We start from the raw sequence: 27,332 nt of genomic DNA on the forward strand, positions 1-27,332 counted from the left end.
ATATAATTTTTTTTATAATTTGATAATAAAATTGGAGATTAATATTTATAAATTCGGTGAATTTTTTGAATTTTTTTTGTCTAAATCGTACAAAAGACAATATATTTTTAATATTTTTTTATATCCCAACATATGTTTGTGATTTGTTACTGATAAAATAACGCATGTGTGAAGTGTAGATGACAAGATTCATGACCGAGTAGACAGTTTGATGAATTATTTCTCAAATTGACCCAATTTATCAACATTAGGGATAAAATTGTTTTTGGCTTTCAACATTAGAGATAAAATTGCACCATTTTAGACGTTAGGGTTAAAATTGCTCCTAACCCAAAATGTTAGAGGTATTTTTGCTCCTCACACTTCTTTTTGGACTAATTTTTTTTTAAGGGGGAATGCCCCTTTGACCCCTACATCCGTCCCTGTCCCTGAAAGGAGGAGTTGAAAGCAGTCGCCAAGTTTTATTTTACGTAGAAAATAAATGTGTCTAATATAAAAGATATCATTTCATGTAGAAAATAAATGTGTCTAATATGAAAGAAATTATTTCACGCAATCATAAAATGATTCTTAACAGAGAACCAATGATTCATCTGTATCATTTTTGTGTAGAAACCTTTATCAAGGTACTCAATTTTTCATCATTCCATCTAATAACGATATAATTAAAATACTAACATTTAACTTCATTATATTCTTATTTAATGATGCGAATATCCATCCAAGCAAGGACGGACTTATCTCCACATATCCTTATACTTGGCCACCGAATCCTCCCAACCGCATCTATAGACTCGGAATGACATTAGGCGGGATTCTTCCCTACTGAGTCCATGTTTTGAAGATCTATTCAACAGGTTGCATCAGCAAGCAAACGATACATTTCAAAGTGTTAGGGTTTGGTCTCAGTAAATACTTTTATCTCTGATGAGATAGCGGCAACTTCCAATGATCTAGTAGGACTGGAATCATCAATGGACAAGAAACATTCAATTAGAGAGTGCGAGTGAAAACAGAGGAATAAACGTGGTAGGCCATTTTTTACTGGTTAGTTTGGAAAATGTGAAAACAGATTTTTTTTACCGCGGAAGTAAACATGCATAATATCCATTTGGCTTTCCAAACTAAATCTTTAAAGTTAATTAGGACTTTAAATTATCAAAATCATCAATCAGGTCCTGAACTAAGCAAAAATCATTAAATTATTACTTTAAATCTCATTATGATGGTGATTAGTTATGGCTTATTTTCACATTTATAGATTATAGGGGATGAAGAGACTGAGGCCGGACATTCCAACTAGAATGGCAACCCGGGAACACAGCAACACAATGAACCATTTATAGACTATAGTCTTAATTACTGCAACATTTTTTATTTCTTTAGTGGGATCGATGGAATTGTTGCTGAATTTGGTAGAATTTCTAATCTGCTTTATATTTTACTTCTTGCTTGCTTGTATGGATTAGGGGCGGGATTGAAGATGCATTCCCGACTCCTTCCCTAATACTTGCAGGGATGGATATGGGAAATTCTCATTAACAAAATATAGGATAATGTACGTATGAAAGTTTAGGTTTTTCTTCTTCTTAACTCACAAACCTTAGACCCCTCTTTGTAAACTTTATGTTTGAGCCATTATGCTACATTATTTCAATGCTCTGCATATAGTTTTAGCAGTGAATAACTAAAACTGAAATTCATGGATACGGATACGGAAAACAAAAATAGAAATGGATACCGAAAAATACTATTTATAAATGTTAAAAATATAATAATATATTTAAAAAAACAAGAACCAAGAACAAGAAGCTCAATTGAGATTTAAGACACAATGCTTATAGAAGAAAGAAATATAAGTAAGTTCTTTAAATTGAAAAATACAATGAATATATTATGAGTCAAATAGGAGGTTTCAATTTTCCTAATCTTAGACTGGATAAGAAATCTATATATCTATATATAATATACAACAGTAACGATGGAGCTGAGGTGTCTCTTCCTCATTTTTTACTGATAAAAAATAATATATAATATATTAATTTTAATCTATATATTATTATATTTATATAATATAAAACAGTAACGATGGAGCTGAGGTGTCAACTCCTCGATTTTTGTTGATTAAAAATAATATTACTTTAATATTAATAGAAAATATTGATTAAAAATCTAAAATATATTATTATATTATATATATATAGTATAAAACAGTAACGATGGAACTGAGGTGTCAACTTCTCAAATTTTTGTTGATTAAAAATAATATTACTTTAATATTAATAGAAATATTGATTAAAAATCTAAAATTTAAAATAATAGATCACACAACAAATATGCCACTAATATTAAGCTAGAGTAATTATCTTTAAAGTATACCAATTTATCTATATTAATATTTTTTTTTTTGAAAAATCTATATTAATACTTATCTATACGAATTTATCAACATAATAAAAAGATAATATTAAGCTAATATTAATAAATTGGTATTTACAAACTAAATTATAAATCTCATATAATGTGTAATATATCTCCATACTTATCTTTATGAATGTGATAACTCTAATTTAATGTGCAATTATCCACTATGGCTGAATATTAAGATAGAGATGTGATAAAAATATTTTTGTTTATCAAAGAGTATATTTTTTTGTGATAACTCCAATTCAATGACCCCTTTTACTCCATAAACTCTAATTTAATGTGATAACTAGGGATGACAACGGGTATCGTACCCACGGGTATCCGGCACTACTCGACTCTAATGGGATTATCCGTACCCTGCATAAAAGGGTATGAGACGGGTATGGGATCAAAATCATTACCCGTTAGGGTAATGGGACGGGTATGGGAATACCCCCTAGGGTACCCGGTACCCATTACCCACTATAAAAATTTTATATATTAAAAAATATTATTGTTTTTAGATGTAAAATGTGAGATTTGAACCTAATTCTTTTGTTCTTCAACCATTGAGTAATATGACTAAACTATTTTATTCTTATTGATTAAGGTTCAATTTGTTCAATTTTTAGATGGATGATTTATTAAATTTATACTTTGTTAAATTTGTAATAATTTTTGTTTTATTTATTGATTCTTAACGGGTAAGGGTACCCGCGAATTAAATGGGACAGGTATGGAATGCAAAAAGTATACCCGTTAGGGTAATGGGACGGGTACGGGTAGTTAAAAAATAAACGAATAAAGGTTTGGGATTGACAATACCCGCGGATACCCTACCCATTGTCATCCGTAGTGATAACTCTAATTTAATAGTATGCCATTAACCACTCTCACCGAATATTGAGATATAGATGTGACAAAAATATTTTTTGATTCCATGATCTAATTTTTTAATACTTTCTCTTCTTCTGCTTATCCTATAAACTCTCACAAAGAAGTTGTAATTAAGCTAATAACAAGTTATATTTTTCAACTTTACAATTTCTTCTCCTTTTTTTTTTTTTTTGAGAAGCAATTTCTTCTCGTATTAGAACTCTAACTTCTCCTCTTTTAATTAGCTTCATTTCTAATTGTCCGAAAATAATTTGCACATTATGACTCAACCTCTCTTTCAGGTAAACTCTAGCTTTTCTCTCAACCACTCTCATAAACTATCACATTCATTCTAATTCAACCAAACTAAGTATGAACGGTTTGCTCGAATCAATGTGACTGTTATTTTATGTTGTTAATTTTGTGTGTTTTATTCTCTTTCAGATAAATTTTAGGAGGGTGTTTGTTTTAGCGTTTCGCAAGAGCGCTGGTTTTAGCTGTTTAGCTTTTGACAAAATTAACCTTATTTTTATTTATGTATTCTTAAAAAAGTTTGTAACCAGTGGAGCAAGAACTGAAGGCTTACGAACTACTGAAGTGGACCTAAAGCACCAGCAAAGGAAAGTGATTCTATGTAACCCATAAATTTATATAGTGATTTTTCAAATAAAATTTTGATAACCCGCGAAGCCCAAAACGGGTTATATTCATTTCGCAAGCCCAGCCCATATTAAAGCCCCATGGGCTAAGATCGGACGGGACCCGAATGAAGGAAGCGGGCGCAGCGAGTAAACCGCCCCGAATTCCTAAACGGAGCGCCAAGACTCCCACTCAGAACCACGTTCGTTGCCATGAAAACCACGAAAGGGACATGGCCTAAAAAGGGGTAACCGCCCTCAGAACGTGGTCCACTAAGGAGTAACCGCCCTCGGCGGTTACTCAAAAAACACTTATAAAAGGCCTTAAGAATAAGGGAGGAGGTACATTCACATTTTTTTCCACAAAGCTATTGCTAAATTATAGACTCATTCTTACAAAAACTGACTTGATCGTCGGAGAGTTTTCCCGGAGATCCTGTCTCCGGTTTTGTTTTGCAGGTAACTCCGGCAAAGGATATCAAAGCGGATCCAGCAAGTTATCATTGGTGCGGTGAACGTGGACCTTTTTTACCAACATTTGGTTAAAGGTACACGAAGAACATGTCAGAACCATCACGAACGACCGGCGTTACCACTAGATCAACCAGTATGAACTCCAGGGGACCACGGATTGCGAATTCGCAACCTGCAAGTGCACAGCCTGTGGTGCCTAGCTCATCGGGTCCTTCGGGACAATTGAGTCCCTTATTGGAAGTCCAAGTGCAAGCTGAGATGGAAATGTCCAATAGTGATTTTGTGCAGATGGCAGGATAAGTCTTGGCTTCGAACATGAGCCAGGCGGCTGGAGATCGAATGATTAATTTACTAACGGCCCTCGCCGAACACAATACCGCCGTGGCGGCTGCTCCTCAAGAACCTGTGGTTATCTTAACACAATCACCGACTATTCATGTCATACCTGTCCTTCCGCAGCCATCTCAGGAGCCCAATCAAGTGGGCCAGAGTAGTCGCACAAACCCACACAGCCACCCGAGCAACTACTCGCATCCAGATCTCATTACGACGATACATCCGACCTGGCAGCCATCCCAACCGTTGCCAGGAGTACAAGGCACTCTTCCGCAACAGCAAGTGGAACCTTTTCCTCACAGACATTCAGAGTTGATGACTCCTGGGCGGGAGCACACATGGAACTTTGATCCTATAACGGGACAGCGGTTAGTCCCCCAACAGGCACACGTCTCAACACCGATGGGCGGGTGGATGCCACCCAGAATTCACCAGCAGCGGATGGAAGAAGTCCGGCGAATACCCGATATTGACTTAGAAGATCAATTACGAAGCATGATGGAGCGAATGGGGTACTCGCCTAGGCCGAGAGCAGAGGTCCAGAGCGATTCACCTTTTGCCCCTTCGTTGCGGGAATTCATTCCAGATCACAGAATCAAAGCGCCTGCCATACCAAAATACTATGGGGATCCAAATTCTGACCCTGAGGCTCATGTCAGGAACTACCGAGAGTTAATGGATGTTGCAGGGGCAAGCGAAAGCATAATTTGCAGGTTATTCTCGACAACTTTGGGCGGTGCGGCATCTGATTGGTTTCGATCTTTACCGGCAGAATCTATTCACAATTGGCAACAATATAGTCGGGATTTCTATGCGAAGTTCGTGGGCTGTAAAGCGGCAGATGTGACAGATAGGCGACTGAAGGAGATCAAACAGAGAAACTATAATTCCCTAAGGGAATTTGTTGTCGCCTTTAACGATATCCTGGTGCGATTGCAGAACCCGGATATCGTGAGTATTCGCAACATCGTGGCGGATGGAACCACAGATTGGAGCATGCGGGAAGAAATCATCCGTAACAAACCACGCACTGTAGCCGAGCTCATGAAGATAGCAAATGAATTCATGGAAGTGGATGATGTCAACAGGGAACATAGGGCCCAAACTCGGCGAGAAAGAGATGCCGCACGAACCACTTCGGACAGTCGGCGTCAGACCCAGTCCAAAAGTAATTTTGTTCGAAGAGGTGATCGTCCCTTTCAAAGTGGAGGACATCACACACCACTAAACACGACTCGCCAAGAGGTGTTACTTTGGATCGAAAAGAGCCCCTTGAAGAAGGATGTGCGGTTCCCCGAGGTGAAAGGCCGAACCAGTTTGGGGCGCTATCCCAGTAAGTATTGCAGGTTCCACAGGTTGAATGGCCATGACACAGATGATTGCTACGAACTGAAGAAGGAAATAGAAAAACTGATCGAGAGAGGCAAGCTGAGTCAATTTGTAAGAAAAGAAACAGCTGATGAGAAAACAACGCTCCCGCATGAGGGAGAAACACGGCCAGAAAAGAAGCAGAAGAAAGGGGTGATAAACGTGATAGCAGGCGGAATCTACGAGCCTCCAACAAAAAGAACTCGCCGTGAACGGCGAAAGAGCAACACACATAGGGGGGATGCCCTCAATTACTCCTTTGCGAGAATCACGGAGCCACATGCGGATGCCCTGGTGATCACGATGGCCGTTGAAGGATGGGACGTCAAACGGGTCCTTATCGACACAGGCAGTTCTTGCAACGTCATTACCCGGACAGCATTCAACAAGTTGGAAATCAACGACGAGCGGGTGGAACACACCTTCATGGATGTAACTGGTTTTGGGGGTCAATCTTCCCAAACAAGTGGGCAGGTGGTGTTGGAGGCAGAAATGGGCGATAAGAATCTAAAATGGCGAGGTGATTTAGAATTCGCAATTGTTGATCTCCCACTGGCCTACAACATAATTCTGGGACGGCCATTCCTGTCGGAGACGGAGTCGCTCATCTCAATGAAGCATTTGACGTTACATTTGCCAACACACCAAGGGCGAGTCATAGTTGAAGGTGATCAACTTGTATCTCAACAGGCCTATACATTATCACTTGAACCAAAACCGGAAGAGGGGGATAAAGTCGAAGAGAAGCTGCCGGCGGAAGCATTGGGAGAAACGGAACTATTCGCCATCTCGAATGACAAGAACGTGCGAATAGCGGCTGGACTCTCAGAAGAAACAAAGAAAGCCATTACCGAGGTATTGGTCCAATGTGAGTCGGCATTTGCCGCCCCAAATGAAGTGCTAAAAGGAATAAGCCCAGATTTAGCAACCCATCGGTTGAATGTAGACAAAAGGGCAACCCCAGTGCGGCAAAAGAAGAGGGGACATGCTCCTGAGCGGCAAAAGGCGATTGAAAAAGCAGTAGCGGACTTGCTAAGGTCGGATGCGATTCGAGAAATCACCTATCCGGAATGGCTAGCCAATGTGGTGCTAGTCAAAAAGCCAAATGGAACGTACAGAATGTGCGTCGACTTCAAAGATCTGAATAAGGCATGTCCGAAGGATATGTATCCGCTTCCTAACATTGATATATTGGTAGATGGAACTGCAGGATATGAAGCCTTATCATTCACCGACGTGAAATCCAGTTACCATCAGATACCCATGGAGAAGGCGGATGAAATCAAAACATCGTTCATAACTCACCAGGCGACTTATTGCTTCAAGGTGATGCCCTTCGGATTGAAAAACGCGGGAGCAACATACCAGAGGATGATGAATAAGATATTTTCAGACAAATCCGGTGAGAACTTCTCGATCTATGTTGATGACATGATCATCAAAAGCAAGAAAATGCAAGACCACCCGCGGGATATCAAAGAAATCCTAGAAGTGTTGATCAAATATGGCCTCAAATTGAACCCAGAGAAATGCACATTCGGAGCAAGAGCGGGAAAGTTCCTGGGTTTCATTGTTAGCGGCAAAGGGGTTGAGGCGAATCCTGAGAAGGTTAAAGCAGTAATGGAGATGAAGACGCTAAGGAACATAAGGGAAGTACAGAGACTGAACGGGCGGTTGGTGGCATTAGGGCGATTCATATCATGCTCAGCTAGGCGATGTCTACCTTTCTACAATGCCATCAAAAAATCCAAGTCCTTTGAATGGACGTCGGATTGTCAAGAAGCATTTGAGGGGATAAAGCGATTACTATGTTATCCGCCCTTAATGAGCAGGCCGGAAGACGGAGAAGATTTGTTTCTTTATGTATCCGTCACCAGCATGGCGATATGCACTGTGATGGTGCGAGAAGAAGAAGGGCAACAATATCCAGTGTACTACGTGAGCAAAGTCCTGAAGGATGCAGAACTCCGGTATTCGAAGTTGGACAAAATGGCCCTCGCAGTGATAACCACGGCGGCTAGATTGAAACCATACTTCCAGGCGCATACTATCATTGTGAGAACTGGCATTCCAATGCGAAAGGTACTGCAGAAACCTGACGCATCCGGCCGGTTGATGGAATGGTCAATTCGCCTGGGCGAATTCGATATCCGCTATGAAGGAAGACCAGCGCTAAAGAGCCAAGCGCTCGCCGACTTCGTGAACGAATTCACCTAGGATGATGATGAATGTCCAAAGGCACAAAAAGAAGAGTGGAGCATGTACACAGATGGGGCCTTATCTGCAGACGGAGCTGGGCTAGGAGTCGTCATCAAGGGCCCGGAGGTTATTCGCCTGTGCTATACAGCAAAATTAACTTTCAAAACTACCAATAATGCCGCAGAGTATGAAGCAATGATATGCGGATTGAAGTTGCTCAATGAACTCACCCCAGAAAGAGTGGTAATCTACAGCGATTCCAAACTCATGATAAACCAGATCACAAAAAATTATCTGGTGAAACAGGAGGAGCTCGTAAAATACCATCAGGTAGTCGGCCGATTGACACAAGAGTTAACACACAAGGGAGTCGTTTGGGAGATGGTGCATGTTCCGCGAGGCCAAAATGCAAAAGCTGACGAATTGGCAAAGGCAACGGCAAGTAGAGAACTATGGAGTCAAAAAGCATGCAGCTTGGAAATAAAATCGGCACCAGCATTCGAGGTTGATCAGATTATGATCATCGAGGAACTGGAAGACGATGAAGATTGGCGGATGCCAATCCGTCAATACCTGGAGCATGGAGATTTGCCGGTTGATAAGAGCTTGGCCAGAAAAATAATTGGGCAGTCGGCACGATACTCAATGCGGGATGGAACTTTGTATCGGAAATCGTACACATGTCCATGGTTGAAATGCGTTAGTCGCAATGAAGGAGACTATGTGCTGCGAGAACTACACGAAGGAATTTGTGGCGCGCATGAAGCTTCGGCGGCATTGGCAAGAAAGGTCAAACTGCTGGGATACTACTGGCCCAAGGTGGTGGAAGATTCCCAGAAGATGGTTGCGGAATGTCGCAACTGTCAAATCCATGCGAATGAAAAGCATGTTCCCGGAGCTGAACAAATCACTATAATGACGGCGTGGCCATTCGCAACATGGGGAATTGATATAGTGGGTCCATTCCCAGAAACAACAAAGAAAAGGAAGTATTTGATAGTCGCAGTGGACCACTTCAGCAAATGGGTAGAAGCGGAGGCAGTAACTGCACAAACACCTGAGCGAATGATCGAGTTCTTACGGGAGAACATTATCATGCGATTTGGGATCCCGCAGAAGCTTATAACCGACAATGGCACCCAGTTCAACTATGCCAAATTCAAAACATACTGCGAAAGCATGGGAATCAAGAATCATTTTTCTTCTGTAAACCATCCCCAATCAAATGGTATGACAGAAGTTACCAACAAGGCCATGGTTCAAGGCATCAAGAAGCGGCTAGGTGACAAAAAAACAGGTTGGGCGGATGAGATACCCCATATGTTGTGGGCATACAGAACCTCTGTAAGGGCAGCAACAGGCGAAACACCTTTCTCGCTAGTTTATGGAGCCGAAGCAGTCCTACCTGTTGAAATCAAGTCGCCCACAGATCGGACAATTTATTATTGCGACACACAAAATCCTATCAACATCAGAGATGCTTTGGATTCTGTGGAGGAACGAAGAGAGAAAGCTTACATGCGAATGGCAATGTACCGCAATAGAATCAAGAAATACCATGACAGAAGAATGCGAAAAGTAATAATCAACGAAAACGACTTGGTCTTGAAAAAAGCGGATAAAATACAATCCAGAGATGGCAAAGGCAAGCTGGGCGTCAACTGGATCGGACCATACAAAGTATCCAAGAAGCTGGGACTAGCCACTTTTGAAATAGAAGAAATGAGCGGAAAGAAGCTCCCGCGCACCTGGAATCTAGAGAATCTACGCCTATATAGAAAGGCCGAGTAGTTCGAGGAAATGACGAGTACTCTTTTTCCTTTTATGAGTTTTTCCCACTGGGTTTTCTGATAAAAGGTTTTAATGAGGCTTCGATCCCGCACAATTGGTGTACATATGTAATAAACTTTTTCTCGTCATCAATAAAAGCTATTACATTCACTCAGTATGTTACAACAAAATGCGGATTCTTTACAAAAACACATAAATGTGTTGCCTCTTAAAGAAAGGCGGATGCATGATTACGCATCACTCGCAAAAAACCTTAGGGTTAAAATCAAAAACACATAAATGTGTTGCCTGTTAAAGAAAGGCGGATGCATGATTACGCATCACTCGCAAAACCTTATGATCAAAACTTATGACTATTTTCGAAAGAAGAATTATAAGTTAAGGCATAAAATTAAGCGAATAAACGAGTACTCAAAATTGCAAAAAGGGTCTGGCCACCCTAGCTATGAAGAAACACAAATATGGAGTCGGCAAAAAGACAAAGGGCACATATAAAGGGCAAAAAAGTGACAATCACACACATATGAAAAGCAACAACCGAAAGAAAATATATATATCAGAACGGTTTGTTACATGGCTTTTACATACAAAAGTCCAAATATAAGTCAAGCTATGCTACAGCTTCCTCTCCTTCGCCCCTAATGCCCTCCTGGACTGCGGCGACTCCCTCATCTCCTCCGATAGGAGGATCTACTTCAAGCGAATCCTCAACCCTTGAATCGGTAATCGCTTCAGTAACCTCTTCGGCGAGAGGTACCTCTTGCACAGGCTGAGAAACGGCTTGGGGTGCCTCTCCTTCCGCGGGCTGAATAGGGATCTCGCAGCCAATCGGAGGATCCTGAAGACTCTTCCAATCTAAGAAGAGTACCTCATCCATATCAGCATCCTCGGCTTCCAGCTTATCCCACTCCCCAGTTAAATCCTTTTCAGGGATGGGAACTTTGGGGCGGTTAAGTACTAGACCCTGATGCCCGTGCTCATAAGCCGCATGAATCCGCTCCCCATACCAGTAGATGCGGGCGCCATCTTCAGCCAAAATCTCCTCAACCCTCTTCTTTTGGGCCTCCTTGAAAGCAGCTAGGTCGTCGAGGGCTTTTTGCAGGTCATCGGACTTGGCCTGAAGGGATTTAAGGGCCTCCTCCTTCTCGCCCACGGCCTTCTGACAGGTGCCCTCTAGGACCTTCACCTTCCCTTGGACATCATCATAAAGCGACTTCTGAGTCGCCAATTCCGTACCAAGACTTTCCAACTCCTTGGCTCGCTCTGCGTCCCTTCGGAGAATGCCCTCAGCGAAATTGATAATCTGCATATAACATGTCTCACAAATAAAAATGGGCGAATAGAAATATGTGGTTACAATGAACACAAGATATTTGAAAGCGAAAGGACAAAGCAATAATATACTTCTACAGAACGCTTCTCGATCCCTTCCACAGCAGTAGGGAGCGATACTTGCTCGCGCACACTGGAGGCAGAGGGAAGTCGCCCGAGGACATTGCATATGGAAGATACAATATCCTTGCAAGAGAAATTCACGGCCAGGCCGAAAGTCCTAGTCCACCATCCGCTAATATCGGGGATTGGCTGCAAAAGCATAAAGAAAAATATCAAGAGAATGGCAGATAGCTCATGAGGAAAAAGTAGCAATACGAGAGGGAGTAGATCAAGATACCTCGTGAATGGGGGTAATGCTCTTTCCTTTAGATGAGGCGGATACAGGTGCGCCGCCAACAGTAAGGGACACAGAAGTGTTCTTCTTTTTAGAACGAGAAGACTCTGTATCCGCACTTATCTTCCGCTTCCTGGTTAAAGGAAGATCCTCAGAGGCAGAAGCGGGACCTTGTGAAGCGGAAGCCCTAACCGGGGAATCCGCCCCAATAGAAGGAATCGTCCCTCCAGAAGGATCCGCCCCTACAATGGAAGCGGTTTCCGTCATCCGCTTCTTTCTTCTCGCCAGGGCTTTGGCCTCCCGATCTGCAGCGATTTGAGATAAAGGATCACCCCTGCAAAGGGTTAAAAGAAACCATCAACTTGGAAATAAAAAGTACCTTGCACAAAAACGCGATAAGGAATATAGACAACACGATCCCCCTCGCGGTATGCAATCGCTACTCGGCTCCTTAGCATATGAAAGGCCTGATCGTATGTCCATACAAAAGGTGGAGTGCTCTTCAGGAACTTGATAACGGCGGATTCTTCCTGGCTGGGATACCCGAAGTTCAAACTCTTTACGTTGGGTCGGCTCCAGCAACGAAGGAAGTTCAGGTTCTCCTCATTAAACTTGATGAAAAAGTAAGATCGATCCCACTCGCGGATCTTGTTCAGCTTCTCGTCAAAACCATAGTATCCGCTCTGGCGGATGAAAGTGAAATACCCCGCCGAGCTTTTGAAATGGTGGAGCTTGGAGAAGATTTTGGGCGAAAAGGGAACCTCCAAACAATCCGCCAAGAATTTGTCCAGAGTCAAATCGGCCCAGCCGTTAGGATGCAATTGCCCGGGCGCGATTCCGTAACCGCCTAGGACGGAAGCAATCTCATCCGCCAGCGGATAAGTGAAGCCGCAGATAATCTGGGCCACGAAAATAGTGAAGTACCCCTTTGGGTAATCGCCCGGTCCCCTATCCTCCCCAGGAATGATAATCTCGAGACCTCGGAGCCAGGGATAATGCTCCCGCAAATCATCGATTGTCTCTTGACAAACCAGACTTCCCGACCTGTCCTTCTTTGGTAACAAACGAGGGGTTGGGACAGGTGGCGGAATCAACTTTTTGGGGTCAAAACCTAAACCCTCGTCGGTTGTATTCGCCAGATGAAGGAAGTCGGCGGGATGAGAATTACACCCAGGAGAGCTGGTCGAAGCTTCCTCAACCATCTCTTCGACCTCGTTAGAGACCTCGCGGACATAATCGTCGTCAAACGGCGCGAAGTCGAGGTCTGACATGATCGATAAAAGGAAAACAGAAGCAAAAAGCTGAACATGGAACAAATGTGAAAAGAAAAACTTACATGAAAAAGACAACACAGTGAAGTGACGGGATTAAGAGGTCAACGCCGGAAAAGAAGTAACGGAATTAAAAGGTCGACGCCGGAGAAAACGAAAGAGGGGAAATGCACAAGTTCAAAACTTTGAAATAATCGGACAAAGACGAAGCGTCCCCTATAAAAAGACCCTAAAAGGGCTCTTACTAGACCAAGGGGGAGGCATGTGATAACCCGCGAAGCCCAAAACGGGTTATATTCATTTCGCAAGCCCAGCCCATATTAAAGCCCCATGGGCTAAGATCGGACGGGACCCGAATGAAGGAAGCGGGCGCAGCGAGTAAACCGCCCCGAATTCCTAAACGGAGCGCCAAGACTCCCACTCAGAACCACGTTCGTTGCCATGAAAACCACGAAAGGGACATGACCTAAAAAGGGGTAACCGCCCTCAGAACGTGGCCCACTAAGGAGTAACCGCCCTCGGCGGTTACTCAAAAAACACCTATAAAATGCCCTAAGAATAAGGGAGGAGGTACGTTCACATTTTTTTCCACAAAGCTATTGCTAAATTATAGACTCATTCTTACAAAAACTGACTTGATCGTCGGAGAGTTTTCCCGGAGATCCTGTCTCCGGTTTTGTTTTGCAAGTAACTCCGGCAAAGGATATCAAAGCGGATCCAGCAAGTTATCAAATTTATAATATAAATTATAGTTACAGTAATATAAAATAACATTATAATTTTATTATGTATATCCGATTAACATTTATTTATATATTTATTAATTATTATTATTATTATTAATAAGATGTTAGTTATCCTACTAAAAAATAGATGTTAGTTATCTGCTAACATTAATTATTTATTTATTTTATTATTATTATTATTTAGTATTATTATTAGTTACAGAGGGGAGCAAAACGATTTTGAAAAGAAGAAAGAGACCTGCACTATCCTATTTTCATTATTTTCTTATTTTCTTTTATTCTATTTTTCTCCGTAACTCTTTATTCCGGTCATCTCTTGATATGAAAATCACACCATTAAATTTCTTATTTCACGAGAAACGTTTTGAGACCACTATTAATATTTTTCTGAGCAAAAAGTATGGTGACCGGAGCGGGTATTTCTCACCGGTAAATTGTTAGATCCCAACCTTTTAGGCGATTTTAATTATGAAAGGGATGTACTTTTGAACTCTCCTAATCGTTGTCTATCTCGTAATAGCCTCCGTTCGCGATTCCGGTATCTCCGGCGAACTTCCGGCGACCGAGCACCGCGCTACGGCAAAACTCCGGGGAGCCAGTAATGGGTCAGTTAGAACCTGAACAAATTAATTAGCATTTTGGGACGAAAGGTAAACTTAATTGCTTATATTTATATATATGTCTATATATATTTATGTGAGTGTCTATTGATATTTTGTCATAGAATAATTAAATGTATCTTGAATGAATGTTGAGTATTTGATTATCATTGATACTTGATTTATATATATGGTGATTTAAGATGTGGATTCAAATGTTCTCGGTATGATTGAATTTATTGATATAAGGATTTGTTTTTCCTGAAATCATTTTTGTTCACGTATTTACCTATTGAGGTATTAGCTGTGAAATTATACCATGATAGAATGGGAATGCCATATGAGTTCAAAAGATCATGAATTATCAAGTATGAAATTGTATTGGATTATGTTTGAGTTAGAACAAAACATAAATAACTAGCTTGGGTGAGTATATTCAATGGTCTGGAGGTTTGTTGATACTGTGATGTTATTTTACTCTAATTGAGTTTGTACTGTGTCTTGAAACTGGGGGCGATAGCAGTACCGTATTATTAAAAAAAAGAAAAAGAAATCATAAAAAAGATACGTACGTTGGAATATTGTTAACCATGAGACCATTGAGTATATTTCACTTAGGTCAGTTGGGCCCTTAAAAATAAAGATAATAAATTATAATTTTGTTGTTTGAAGTAAATCGAGTCACATACGAGATGATATGTTTATATTTGTTCTTGATTGCACTACAAGAAAACAGTTTTTTTGTGGGGAAATTTTTCCCCACAGAAAGTCCAAATTTCGCCACTAAAGGCATTTTGTGGCGAAAAAAATTTCGCCACATGATCGCCACTGTTAGACCGACGTTAAAGATAATTTTGGCGAAAATTTCGTTTGTCACAGTAGAGACAAAATTGTGGCGAAATTTAAATTCGTCACAAAAAAGACATTATTTTCTATGGCGATTCCGGTCCGCCACACTAGACCAACTTTTTATGGGGAAAAATTCTCCACTAATTATCATATTGTTCTGTGGAGATTTGCATTTCGCCACAAATAATAATGTTTTTTGTGGGAAAGATTTCCCCACTAATATTGCTACTTATCTGTGGGGAAATATGAATACCCCACAATTCTAACTTTATATGAGAAAAATAAAATCACTTACAAAAACAAATATCCCCATTACCATTTTTACTTTTATTATTATTTGATTTATTTAGATATGTATTACTAAATATTGTATATATTAAGAATGTAAATAATTTAAATAAATTGTCAAAAAAAATTAATATAGAAACTAAAACTAATAATTATATATCATTAATAATAAAATTATATTAGTTACAAAAATTGAATACAGCTTTACAAAATGGACAAAAAAAATAGTGAGGTTCCAGCAATTTAATAACATCGTTCAACTATACATGATCACGATTTCATTTTCTTCTTGTCTTCATTCACCTATTAAAAGTGAAAGAAAAATAAAAGAAAATTAATTATAATCTTATCAGCTTTAAAGGTACATTTGGTTGTGATTAAACCTACAAATAATTGCAGGGAATGCAATAGTTTGATAATAAATAAAACTTAATGTATTGAAACTCAAATGAATATTTAACTTTAGAAAAGAGAAAACAACGGACCAATATACATTGTGTTCATATAGTGTTTATCCTATAATGTTTGCCTTATTTCTGAAAACATGAAATAAGACTTTATTGTAAAAAGGAAACAGGTATGTAATGAAATCAATCACATGAAGGAAAAATGTCCAATATCCAAAACTTCATAAACTAAATATTTTCAATACTGAGTTAAGAGTTATTTCAAATATAAGCCAATTTTCATATGTCAACAAGACATCAATATCAAATGTACTAGAAAATACCCTCCCAATTTGGATCCAGTTTGAACATCCTACAAAACACAGCATATAGTTCTCACTAAATGGATCCAGTTTGGACATCTGTTACCTATAAGATCAATCCAAATAGCAACAAAAGGCAGAACAAAACAATTATAATAGCAATCGAAATAGCAGAATTTTCAAACAGAGACAACCACTTGAATCACCAAATATGGAAATGGAAGAGTAGAAATTGTATAGATTTTTCTTTATTTGTAGGATTGTACCTTTTATTTTTTTAACTATTAAATTCAACGGAGAAATTATTTTGCAGTTCTAACTCACATAACTTGAAAAGCACTTGTATGAGGCCATTTATATTGAACAATGGGATAAGGTGCAAAAATGCATCTAACCTTTACGGGTAGGAGCAATTTACCCTTAATGTTTAAAATGGTGCAATTTTACTCTTAATGTTGACAGCCAAGAGCAATTTTACCGAGAAGATAATTTAATGAATAATTTCTCCAATTGACTCAACTTATCAACACATTAGGGGCAAAATTGCTCTTTGTTACCTACGTCAAGGGTAAAATTGCACCATTTAAGGCATTAGGGGTAAAATTGCTCCTAGGTGTAAACGTTAGGGGCATTTTTGCACCTTATCTCATTGAATAATCATTGACCATGTTGACATGGAAAAATGAAGAACATAACAATGAAGATTTTGTTGTTAAATCAACAAGAAAGATACTGAAATGTTATTGATAACCATGGTGAAAATTTCTCACCAAATGGATCTGAAGATCAAGTTTGACATCCTACAGAACACGGCATGAAGTTCTCACCAAATGGATACAGGTTGGACATCCTTTAACTATAGCAGCAATCCAAACAACAGCAAAAAGCAGACAAAAACAATTGTAACAACAATGAAATAGCAGACATATTCAAACAGAAACACCCATTTGATTGCATACTCCTAGCATTCCTCCTTCAAACAACTAATAATAAAAAAGAAACATAATCTAGAAATTGTAAGTTGTATATTCTAATAGACATTTTCAGATATTCTCTATAAACATCCACCTCTCATAACCAACCAACACCTAAATAACTTGAAACCTCAAAAGTTCAAGAATTTTGAAATAAATAGTCGTAAAGAAAGTAAAACCAAAGTTAACAGGCAATGGTGTAAATTTCCCCCATTTTTCATATGCAAATTAATTGTAATTTCTAGAACTATTCCTTGTTGGAAACATTCATTTTGCTATATTTTGGAGGAACTCAATTCAATTTCTAATGGAATTTAAGAAATAAAGAACGAAACCTTATGCAGTGAAAAGGAAGCTCCTTTCCATCAGCAACTTGATGTTTTCGCCTGTCGAATCTTTAGCTTAGCCTTAGCCTTCATATGCCTACAAGCTTCATTTAGATACCTGAAAAACTAATCAGCAGTTAATGCAATATAATGTAGGATGAACTACAACTATATCTTATTTCAATGGAAAAACTGAAAGGCTTCATTCATTGACATCTCCTATAAAGGCTTATCAGTTTGGTATTATGAAAATTATATCGAGATAACATAACCACAAAAGAAGGATTTTTAGGCATGTACTTTCTAGCAGCAGTCATTGCCCTCTCACTTTTTGGGGGACCTCGACACAATTGAGCGTTGTACTCGTAACAATTTCTATTTCTTTTTCTTTGCATTCAGAAGATGATTATGTTTCACCTGAACTTGATAATTTCAATATTAGGAAAGAAATAAATACAAGAAATAAGGGTTTTGAGAGCAGCATTTTGTGGAAAGAGAATCCAAATGCTGTAAAGATCTTACCAGATCCACATTTAACTCCATCGTTTCCTTGTTCCTTGTTCTAACTCTGAAATTCTATGTTTGCCCAATCCATAGCCAACGGACTGTTGTTCCAACTCCGAAATTCTGTATTTGCCCAATTTCTCTCTTCTTGTTTCATTGTCGTTAATGTCAATTGGCTCAAGTGCAACAATTAAGTTCCACATGGTGATTTGCTCCTCTTGTTCTTCATCACCTTCCAGCGCCACATTCTCATCAACACTAGAAGAGGTAAGTGAGCTGAGTGCCTGTAGCACTCAAAGACTAGCAGCACCAGCCATGGATCCAGAACTGAGACCCAACATGTGTATTACTCAGGGTGACAAGTTCACTAACAACTGAATTGCTTAAACTATGAGCTAATACTGAAAGTTCAGATGTAACAAACTTCCAGTGTGATGTTGCCACTGAAGCCAACTGCTTCAGCACTTCTCCAGCTAGCATATAAACTTTATCAGACTGCCTAAATCAGTTAACATAAAATATTAGATCTCACTGTCACCTACATTGCATTGTAACAACAAAAACAGAACTGGAGAAAACAGGGCAGGAAAAGAGAAGATACAGAAACAGATGACCGGTGCATTGCTCATCATCACAAGTTATAAAAGAAAAACAAGACAGAATATTCAGATATAAGTAGTCTGAATAGTACCCTTCACGACCAAGAAGGCTGCACAGACTGCGCAAATCAGGTAGTGGCAACTGCAGTAAAATACTGCCAGCATCGATTATCCTCTTCCGATCTAAAGTAGACAACTCGGCTTTAGACTTATTTAGGAGACAATAGATAACACATAAGAACTTTCTCCCCATATAAAGTATGCAGTATCTTACTTATTGTTCAATGAAAATTCTCAAGATGCTGTCCCTCCTTGCAAAACTTTGAGCACCATCTGTTGCCATCAAACAAAATTGATGTCAGCCAACTAATAAATCACTCAAGTTTATCTACGTGACATCTGATTACCATGTAGAAACTTTAAAAGTAAAAGACAATACCAAATAACCATTTTGAACCTTTAAATGCATCAAATTGATCATATAAATGCAATTCTTGGAACTTCCTAACTACAACACATCAAATTGATGAAATAAAATGAAAACTTGACAAGTAGAATCAGATGGAATTTTTATAAATAGTTGGTGGAGTATCTTAGAAAGGATTTTTTAACTCCATAAGTTGTATACTAAAAACTTAAATATCTTTTACTTCTTTGTATATGCAATTAGATTCAAATTACTTCACATGGATCAAAGCTATGCTAGAGAGCATAGCTCTGATGCATGTGAAGTAATTTGAATCTAATTTTTTGGTTCAAAGTGTCATAAAGGGACAAAAGCAAATATTTAGAATATTAGCAATATGCACGTTGATCATGTAATAAAGTAGTTATAGCCTAGAATTACATTTACAATTGGATCAAATGGCATCTCAATAGAAGAAATAAGAAACAACTAGGACAGTTTGTTAAATCACGTGAGAAGAGTTGGGTTAATGCAACAATTTACTGGGTTCGAGTTAGACTATAAAGTACATAAAGACACAAATCAAGGTAACATCAATTGTTTCTTAGATATATGTTTACTCGAATCACCCAGAATTCCATATTTCATGTCAAAATCTCATTTGAAGTCTCAATTCCATAAAATTAGGGTTCATACTTACATGAATGAAATTGACTCGGCTATCTTAAAGGAGAGATGAGGGATCGAGCTTCAAATGGCTAATGGCTTCAATAAAGATCGACGAGGGACTACAGCTGTGATTGCGTTGCGGGAAGCCTCAAAAGGAAAGAAAGCGAGGGCAAGCCAACAAGAAGGAGGGAGCCGATGAACCGAAGTGCTGGTGACTATAGTGCAGTCGAGGCAGATGGGTTATCTGAGAAGAGAATGTGAATGGAGAATTTGGGATTTTTGTTGGCCTAATTGAAAGATGGAGAATAGGGCAAGTAGAAAGGGGGGAGGTAGAAAGGGGAGCGGGAAACGAAAATGGGAAAATTGGAAAACAAGCGGGATAAAGGCTGTTTGGCAAATAGCGTTTTGGGATAAAAAGAGCGTTTTTGACCAACTTTAGCGGTTTGACCACTGAAACTGCTGATTGGAGTGTTTGGTGGAGAGAGGTTTGGAAGAGCGTTTTGGGATGAAAACGCTAATTTTGAAAAAGCTCATTTTAGGAGCTTTTTCAATTAGCGTTTTGGGATATTAAAATTAATGGACTTTTTTGACCCCAATAAATAGACTCTCTCTTATCCTGCGCCAAAATTAATGCCCTTATTTGTCTTTTTGCACAAACCGCTATTATCAATCAGCTAATTTTTACCAAACAGGTCTAACAAACAGCTAATCAAATCAGCTAGTCAAATCAACTAATGTAATCAGCTAACAGCTAACAGCTAATTCCCAAACAGGACCAAAAGGAGGGGTGGGAAAAGGGGAAATAGAGTTTTCAATTTCAACATCTTCCCTATTTTAATATTTGGGTTGTAAATATTAAATTATTTTTTTTTTTATGAAATTTTATTTTTATATTTTTATATTACACTAAACATTAAATTATATTTTATTTTTAAAACATGCTAAAAATGGTAAAAGAACTAGCATTGTGTAATTGTTAAATATGGTTTAGTTATTTTTTCATTAATATTGTTTTTAACTATAAAATTAAGTATATTTTTTCTATTTTTTTATTAAATGCATCGCATGGTATAGTTTCCGTAGTTAATTATCAAGTAAAATAAAAAAAAATCCCGACATTATAGTCAAATGGTACCCATTGTTTTTGTTTGTTTGTTAAAAAAGCCAAAAAAAGGAAATATTTATGGGAAGAAAATATATATATATATATATTTTTATAAAAAACAATAATAAGTAGATATTCACAAAAAAAATTAAATTATATTATTAAAAGTATATTTATATTGTTATTTTTTTTTTTTTGTAGAAAAGGAAAGGAAAGCAAAGCAAAACAAGCAACTACACCGGGATTAGCCTAGGAAAGCTAACCTCAATCCTATCCTCTAAGAGAAGAGGAGAAAGAGCGATAGGGGGAACGGTAAGGGTAGAAACACCTAACACCCCCTCATGGCCTGCCGCTGCCAAGTGATCTGCAACACGGTTTTGCTCCCGGAAAATGTGGCTGAACTCAAGGATATCAAATGAGGGGCTAAGCCTCTTAATAGCTTTAATAAGGTTGCGGCTATGAAGACCCATGGCATGACTACCCAAAATCATATTAATTAATTAACAATATAAATATATATATTTATATTGTTAATTAATTAATTAATTAAATTATATTAAATATTTCTTAAAACTTGAATTTATTAATAAAATTAAAATTGTAAATAATTCTGTAAATTAATATGATATATATATAACAAAATTAATTATTATAAGTTTCAAAAAAAAATTACTGTGAAATATTTATTTTTTAATTTTCTATCTACATAATTTTTAATATAATAATAGTATTTACTAATTAGTTTAAATTTATAATAGTAATAGAGTAAACACTTAAAAAACATATTAATTAATATAATGGGGAATTTATAAACTACCCACTAACATTTTATATTTTTGTGGGGAATTTCAATTTTCCCCACTAATGTATTATATTTTCAGTGGTGAAATATGAATTTCCCCACAAATATTTTAAACTTTGTGGCGAAATTCTATGCTCCCCACAAATATGTAAATTTTTGTGGCGAAATATTTTACTCCCCACAAATATATAAAATTTTGTGGCGAAATATTCTACTCCCCACAAATATGTATTATTTCGTGGAGAATTTATAAATACCCACAAATTTATTGTTTTTAGTGGGGAAACATATTTCCCCACTATTTTTTCCCCACAAAAAGTCAACTTTCTTGTAGTGTTGATTGATGGTTGATTGTTTGATTTATTAAATGTTAAGATGGATGAAATTAATTAATTAATTATATATATATATATATATATATATATATATATATATATATATATATATATAAACTTAGGTAATTATGCTTATTGAGTAGGCAGCTCATCCCTTGCCACGTTGAAATTTTCAGGCTAGGTTCAAAGGTTCTCCTATTTGCTAGATTTTCAGGTTTACCCTACATTCAGGCTGGCCAACACAAGCATCTCGTTCTCATTAGAAATTGTTATTGTTGAACCGGATTACTTTGTTTAGATTAAGTGAACTCTTATTGATCGATTACATTGTTTTATTGGTTATTGAACCTTTTGAATATTGTTTTTTTGATAGGCAATAATAAATAAGGAGGCTTTATTTGATTATATTGCCGTTTGTATGCAATTATGATAATTGCTTGGTTTTTTGTGTGTTTTCAATGTGACCCGAGACGGGGGTTACATTCTATAAACCGCAGCCTATTTCTTTCTCTATTTTTTTTATCCCAAACAAATTTATACACTCACCTCTCCAAATATAAATTTTAAAAAAATGTTGGATCCTATTCCATGAGTGAAATTTTCAGTTTCATCCCTCTTTATTTTTTTTCAATATTCGTACAACATGTTTATTTATACTATTATTTTATATTGTTAAATAATATGAGTATTTTTGTCTTTTCATATATTAACAGCAACAGCTCTTTATAAATTTACCAAACACTAATTGCCAATTAGCTAACTGCAAACAGCTACTAGCTAACTGCAACAGCTAACTGCAACAGCTGTAAACTAACAGCTGAACCAAACAGGCCCTAGGTTTCTCTCCGTCCCTCTCTCTTTCTGGTGAATCTAAATATTATAAACCTATCCTATAGACTGATTTTGTATTTATCAAATTCCTTTGGCTAATGACAATTACGTTTACTTGACTGCACTCAATACAATTTGCATATAATATGACCAGCTTTTGTTATGAATATAAATATGTGATTTTCGGGTAATTTTGCAGCTGTGATTTTCGGATTATTTTACTAACATGATTTTTTTCTGATTTTTCTTTAATTGGAGTTTTATTTCTATCATATTTTACAGTGAGTATCGAAAGTACAACGATTAATTGTTTAAGATCTATAAGTTTGAATAAGCTGTTGTCCATTCTTAGATGTTGAAATCGTTTTTTGTGTGTTATATTGTTCAAAAGAAAATATGTGAAAGTGGACAATTTCAAAATGAGTAGATGCTTTCATCATTAGTGAACCAACACTAATTGATTTTGACTATGTTCCATTTTTTGTTTCCTCTTTTAGCAGAAGCCAAAATAAGAAACATCATGTGAAAGTGGAGAGCTTGAGGTTCATCATTTGGGATTGGTGATTGGTTAGTTTCATAAGTTCATTAATTTATGCAATAAATAATATTAATTTCATCTCTAAATTTTGTTTCATTTCTGAGATAATCTATATTCACCATATTGATGACATGATTTATGGGATTGAGATTAGAGGTTAAGGTATGTGAACATTATGAACTTATTTATCCTCTTTGATTATCAAAATCTGTAATACTTCTTGGTTCTCTAAGTTAGTAGATACTTTCTGTGCTTCACAAACCACTCAATGTCGTTACACATTCCAATATGGGGATGGCACTGCTACATCAAGATATTATGTAGCAGATTTGTTGCATCTTGATACAGTTTCGGGTGGATGTGTGACTAGCAATTCTTCGGCTCCAGTTGTTTTTGGGTAAGTTGTCAGCAGTCTAGAATCTGAAAATTATAGATAGCACTTTTTATCATCTTGAACTTTTACAAGTCGAATTTTGCGAATTTTGCGAATGTAGCATATTACAGATTGGAGATTTGACAAAGTATGATAGAGCAGTTAATGGGATTTTTGGATTTGGGCAACAATCCATATCTGTCATCTCACAACTTGTTTTCGGTTTTTTACTGATTCCTAATGATTTTTTTTCCTTTTTATTTATTTAGTTAAAGATATGGGCTTGGAGCTGCATAGCTTTTGGTTTAAATTGTCACTGGAACAAAATTAAAAGATTTACAGGTTTGTTTACTTAAGTTTGCTATTAATATTATTTTAGAAAGATATATTATTTTTCTCTTTATTGAATTTTTTTTTCCTTCCATCATTAGTATCATATTTCATTTGATTTTCTCACTTGGGCTCGTAATACTTTAGCTTCTTTTTATCTGAATGCAGAAAGTATAATGCATATAATGAATGCATTGATATAAAATATTGGCAGCTATTATTAACTTGATTTTAAGTTGTGCACAGTTTGGTTTTTCACAATATTATTTGTTAGAATTCTACATATTTTTGTCCGGAAAAATTAAATAAAGGAAATTTTTATCTTCGCTTTACAATGGATGAGTTTTGAATGTTATTGATCATTCCTTGCTAGCCTATATATAATCACATATGGAGTATAATATACCAATGTTTATTATTTTGTCTTCACTAATTTTGTTATATATCTTTTAAATGTTTTTTTCTTTCGTTATTTTGATGAATTGAGTTCGGATTAGCTATTCGTGTGATTTTGCAAGGATTCAAGTTATTGAGCCTTTAGAAGAATCCCTAAAATTGATATATAATATTTGTGATCCCATAAATGTTGGTAATTTGATGTGTAATGTATTGAAAGCATCAAATCCTATCTTAAAAATGTCAAAATGGTAAGGTGTAATATTGTAGAGAATTTACAGTGAATCTGTAACACTGGATTATAAACTCCAGCCCACTTATCAAGTTGTTAGATAGTTTGTTAGATGGTTAATCAGTTTATCTTCTTGTATAAATAAGAGAGCTAATACACTGGATTCAATAGGTTGTTATAAACAATATTCAGAAATTTAATACAGATTTTTCTTCCTCATTCTCTTTCTTTCATTCATCCTTCTATTTCTGTACATGGTATCAGAGCCCCAAAAGGAATTTCTTGATTCCTAATGAATTCCTGGTAAAATTCCGAATTAGTTTGGAAGGTTGATGGTTTTGAAAGGAAGAAATAGGAGCAACAACACATTTGCTTCATTGTTTACTAAAGAAGAAGACGATCAAACTGAAGAAATGGTGAACAACACTGAAAATCGCAGCGGTGGTTCCGGAGCAAGAAATAACAATATAGATCCATAAGATACTCAGCAAAATCGTGAATCCTCTTGCATGGATCTACCTAATTCTGATAATCATCCAGGTTTATCTCTGGTGAGTGCTCCTCTGACTTCTAGCAATTATCTTTCTTGGATTAGGGCAATCAAGATAGGATTGTCTGCTAAGGATAAGCTAGAATTTGTACTGCGTGATGATATTCAACCTGATCCTGCAAATGTTGATTTGTATAAGAAATGGAAGAAAGTAGATAATATGGTTTTATCTTGGGTCTTGGGGTCACTATCAAAAAATCTAGTTGAGTCTTTCTTGTATGTGAAAACTGCTCGTGAATTGTGGCTGGAATTAGAAGAAAGATTTGGTGAATCAAATGGCCCATTAATATACCAAATTAAGAAAGATCTAAGCACTCTTGTGCAAGGGAATCTCTCTGTTTGTGTGTACTATACCAAGATGAAGAAGTATTGGGAAGATTTAGCAGAGCTCAATCCTACTCCTGTTTGTGAGGGTTGTGGAAAAGCTTCTAAGAAAATAATGGAAATGATAGAAGCTGATCATTTGATGCAATTCCTTATGGGATTGAATGACATGTATGAACATGCTAGAGATCAACTCTTGATGATGGAGCCTTTACCATCTGTCAACAAAGCTTATGCCATGATACAGAAAATGGAGAGGCAGAAACAAAATGGCAGTGCTGTAGTAGACAAGATGGAAATTGCAAACATGGTGACTGGAAATAGGTCAACATCAGATGAAGGAAAAAGCAAGGAGTATTTGGTGTGTACTCATTGCAAGAAACCAGGTCATCTGAAAGAAAGTTGTTTCAAGTTGAAAGGATATCCTGACTGGTTTAAGCAGAAGAAGAAAGGAGGGAAACAGTCTACTGCTCAGGCTCATCTGGGTTTTGAAAGTGGTAATGTTGAGGAAGGAGCAGGATAGGATCAATCTGCATTATTCTCACAGATGTTCCAAAAAGAATTTCAGAAGTACATGACAAATCGAAATACAAATGAAATAGCAAACATGACTTCTTTTTCTAGATTCGCAGGTAATGTACATCTTACTCAAAATACAAATATTGGTGATCATGTTTGGATTATAGATTCAGGAGCTACATGTCACATGTGTGGTGATATCAAACTTTTTGATAGTTTTGATGTTATATCAACTGTGAGATCAGTTACATTACCAGATGGCAGCAGTAAACAAGTGCAAAGCATATGAGCAATTAGTTTTTCTTCAAAATTAAGATTAACTAATGTGCTTCATATACCCTCGTTCAAATACAATCTGTTATCAGTGGGCCAAATGTTGAAAGATACAGATATTATTGTTAACTTTTGCCCTGGAAAATGTGTATTATAGGACCAGAAGACTAAGGAAATTCTGGCTATTGGATACTTGGAGAATGGGTTATATCTACTTACTAAAAGATCATTTCAGCCTGAAGTTTTAGCACAGTTCGTTACTACACAACAATCTATAATTCCTTCAACAAGTTGTAATACTTCTATTTCACCTGCAATGGATAACAATTTACTTTGGCACTATAGATTAGGTCATGTTTCCTGGAATAAGTTGAAACATATAGAAGGAGTAAAGTATAAGGATAATTTGTCTGTTTGTACTATCTGTCCAATGGCCAAACAACACAGGAATGTATTTCCAAATAGTCAATCCACATCTAATAAAGCTTTTGATCTTTTGCATACTGATATTTGGGGTCCTTATCATAGAATTTCGATTACAGGAGCAAAGTATGTTCTTAAAGTTTTAGATGATTACTTAAGAGCTTTATGGACTATTTTGTTAAAAAGTAAAGCTGAAGTGAGTGAAGCTATGCACAAATTTTTGCTTCTTGTTCAGAATCAATTTTCCTGCAGAGTTAAGGTTGTACGCAGTGACAATGGGACTGAATTTACAAGTCAAACATATCAGAAGGTCTTCAATGATCTTGGCATATTGCACCAGAAATCTTGTCCCTATACTCCACAGCAGAATGGAGTCATAGAAAGGAAACACAGGCACCTTCTCGAAGTAGCAAGGTCATTGATTTTTCAATCCGGATTAACAAATAAATTTTGGGGAGAAGCAATTATAGCAGCCACACACATTATAAATCTTCTACCTGTTGAAAGTTTAAATTGGCAAACACCATTTGAAAGACTTCACAACAGAAGTCCCAATTATGCAAATCTCAAGATATTTGGCTGCTTATGCTACATTACTGCAGTA

General features: G+C 37.1%; 2 long non-coding RNA genes across 11 annotated transcripts; one reads left to right on the forward strand and one right to left on the reverse strand.

Moving 5' to 3' along the window:
- Positions 1-13,866: 13,866 nt before the first annotated feature.
- Positions 13,867-23,387, forward strand: LOC136228620 (uncharacterized). 2 transcript variants are annotated; one of them, XR_010688769.1, is made up of 3 exons: positions 13,867-14,203; positions 14,295-14,424; positions 23,271-23,387. It is a non-coding gene; the product is annotated as an uncharacterized lncRNA (long non-coding RNA). The 2 variants fall into 2 exon arrangements; XR_010688768.1 differs by lacking the exon at positions 23,271-23,387 and adding an exon at positions 21,004-21,118.
- On the reverse strand, positions 15,698-20,040 carry LOC136228573 (uncharacterized). Of its 9 annotated transcripts, none has more exons than XR_010688747.1 (6): positions 19,729-20,040; positions 18,897-18,955; positions 18,715-18,805; positions 18,042-18,522; positions 17,529-17,637; positions 15,698-15,813 (listed from the first exon to the last, which is right to left on the reverse strand). It is a non-coding gene; the product is annotated as an uncharacterized lncRNA (long non-coding RNA). The 9 variants fall into 9 exon arrangements; XR_010688746.1 differs by adding an exon at positions 17,820-17,936 and having other exon boundaries at positions 18,715-18,955; XR_010688751.1 differs by adding an exon at positions 17,820-17,936 and having other exon boundaries at positions 17,529-17,645; positions 18,715-18,955.
- Positions 23,388-27,332: the final 3,945 nt, after the last annotated feature.

The sequence above is a fragment of the Euphorbia lathyris genome, chromosome 5, assembly GCF_963576675.1.
Source record: "Euphorbia lathyris chromosome 5, ddEupLath1.1, whole genome shotgun sequence".
NCBI lineage: Eukaryota > Viridiplantae > Streptophyta > Magnoliopsida > Malpighiales > Euphorbiaceae > Euphorbia > Euphorbia lathyris.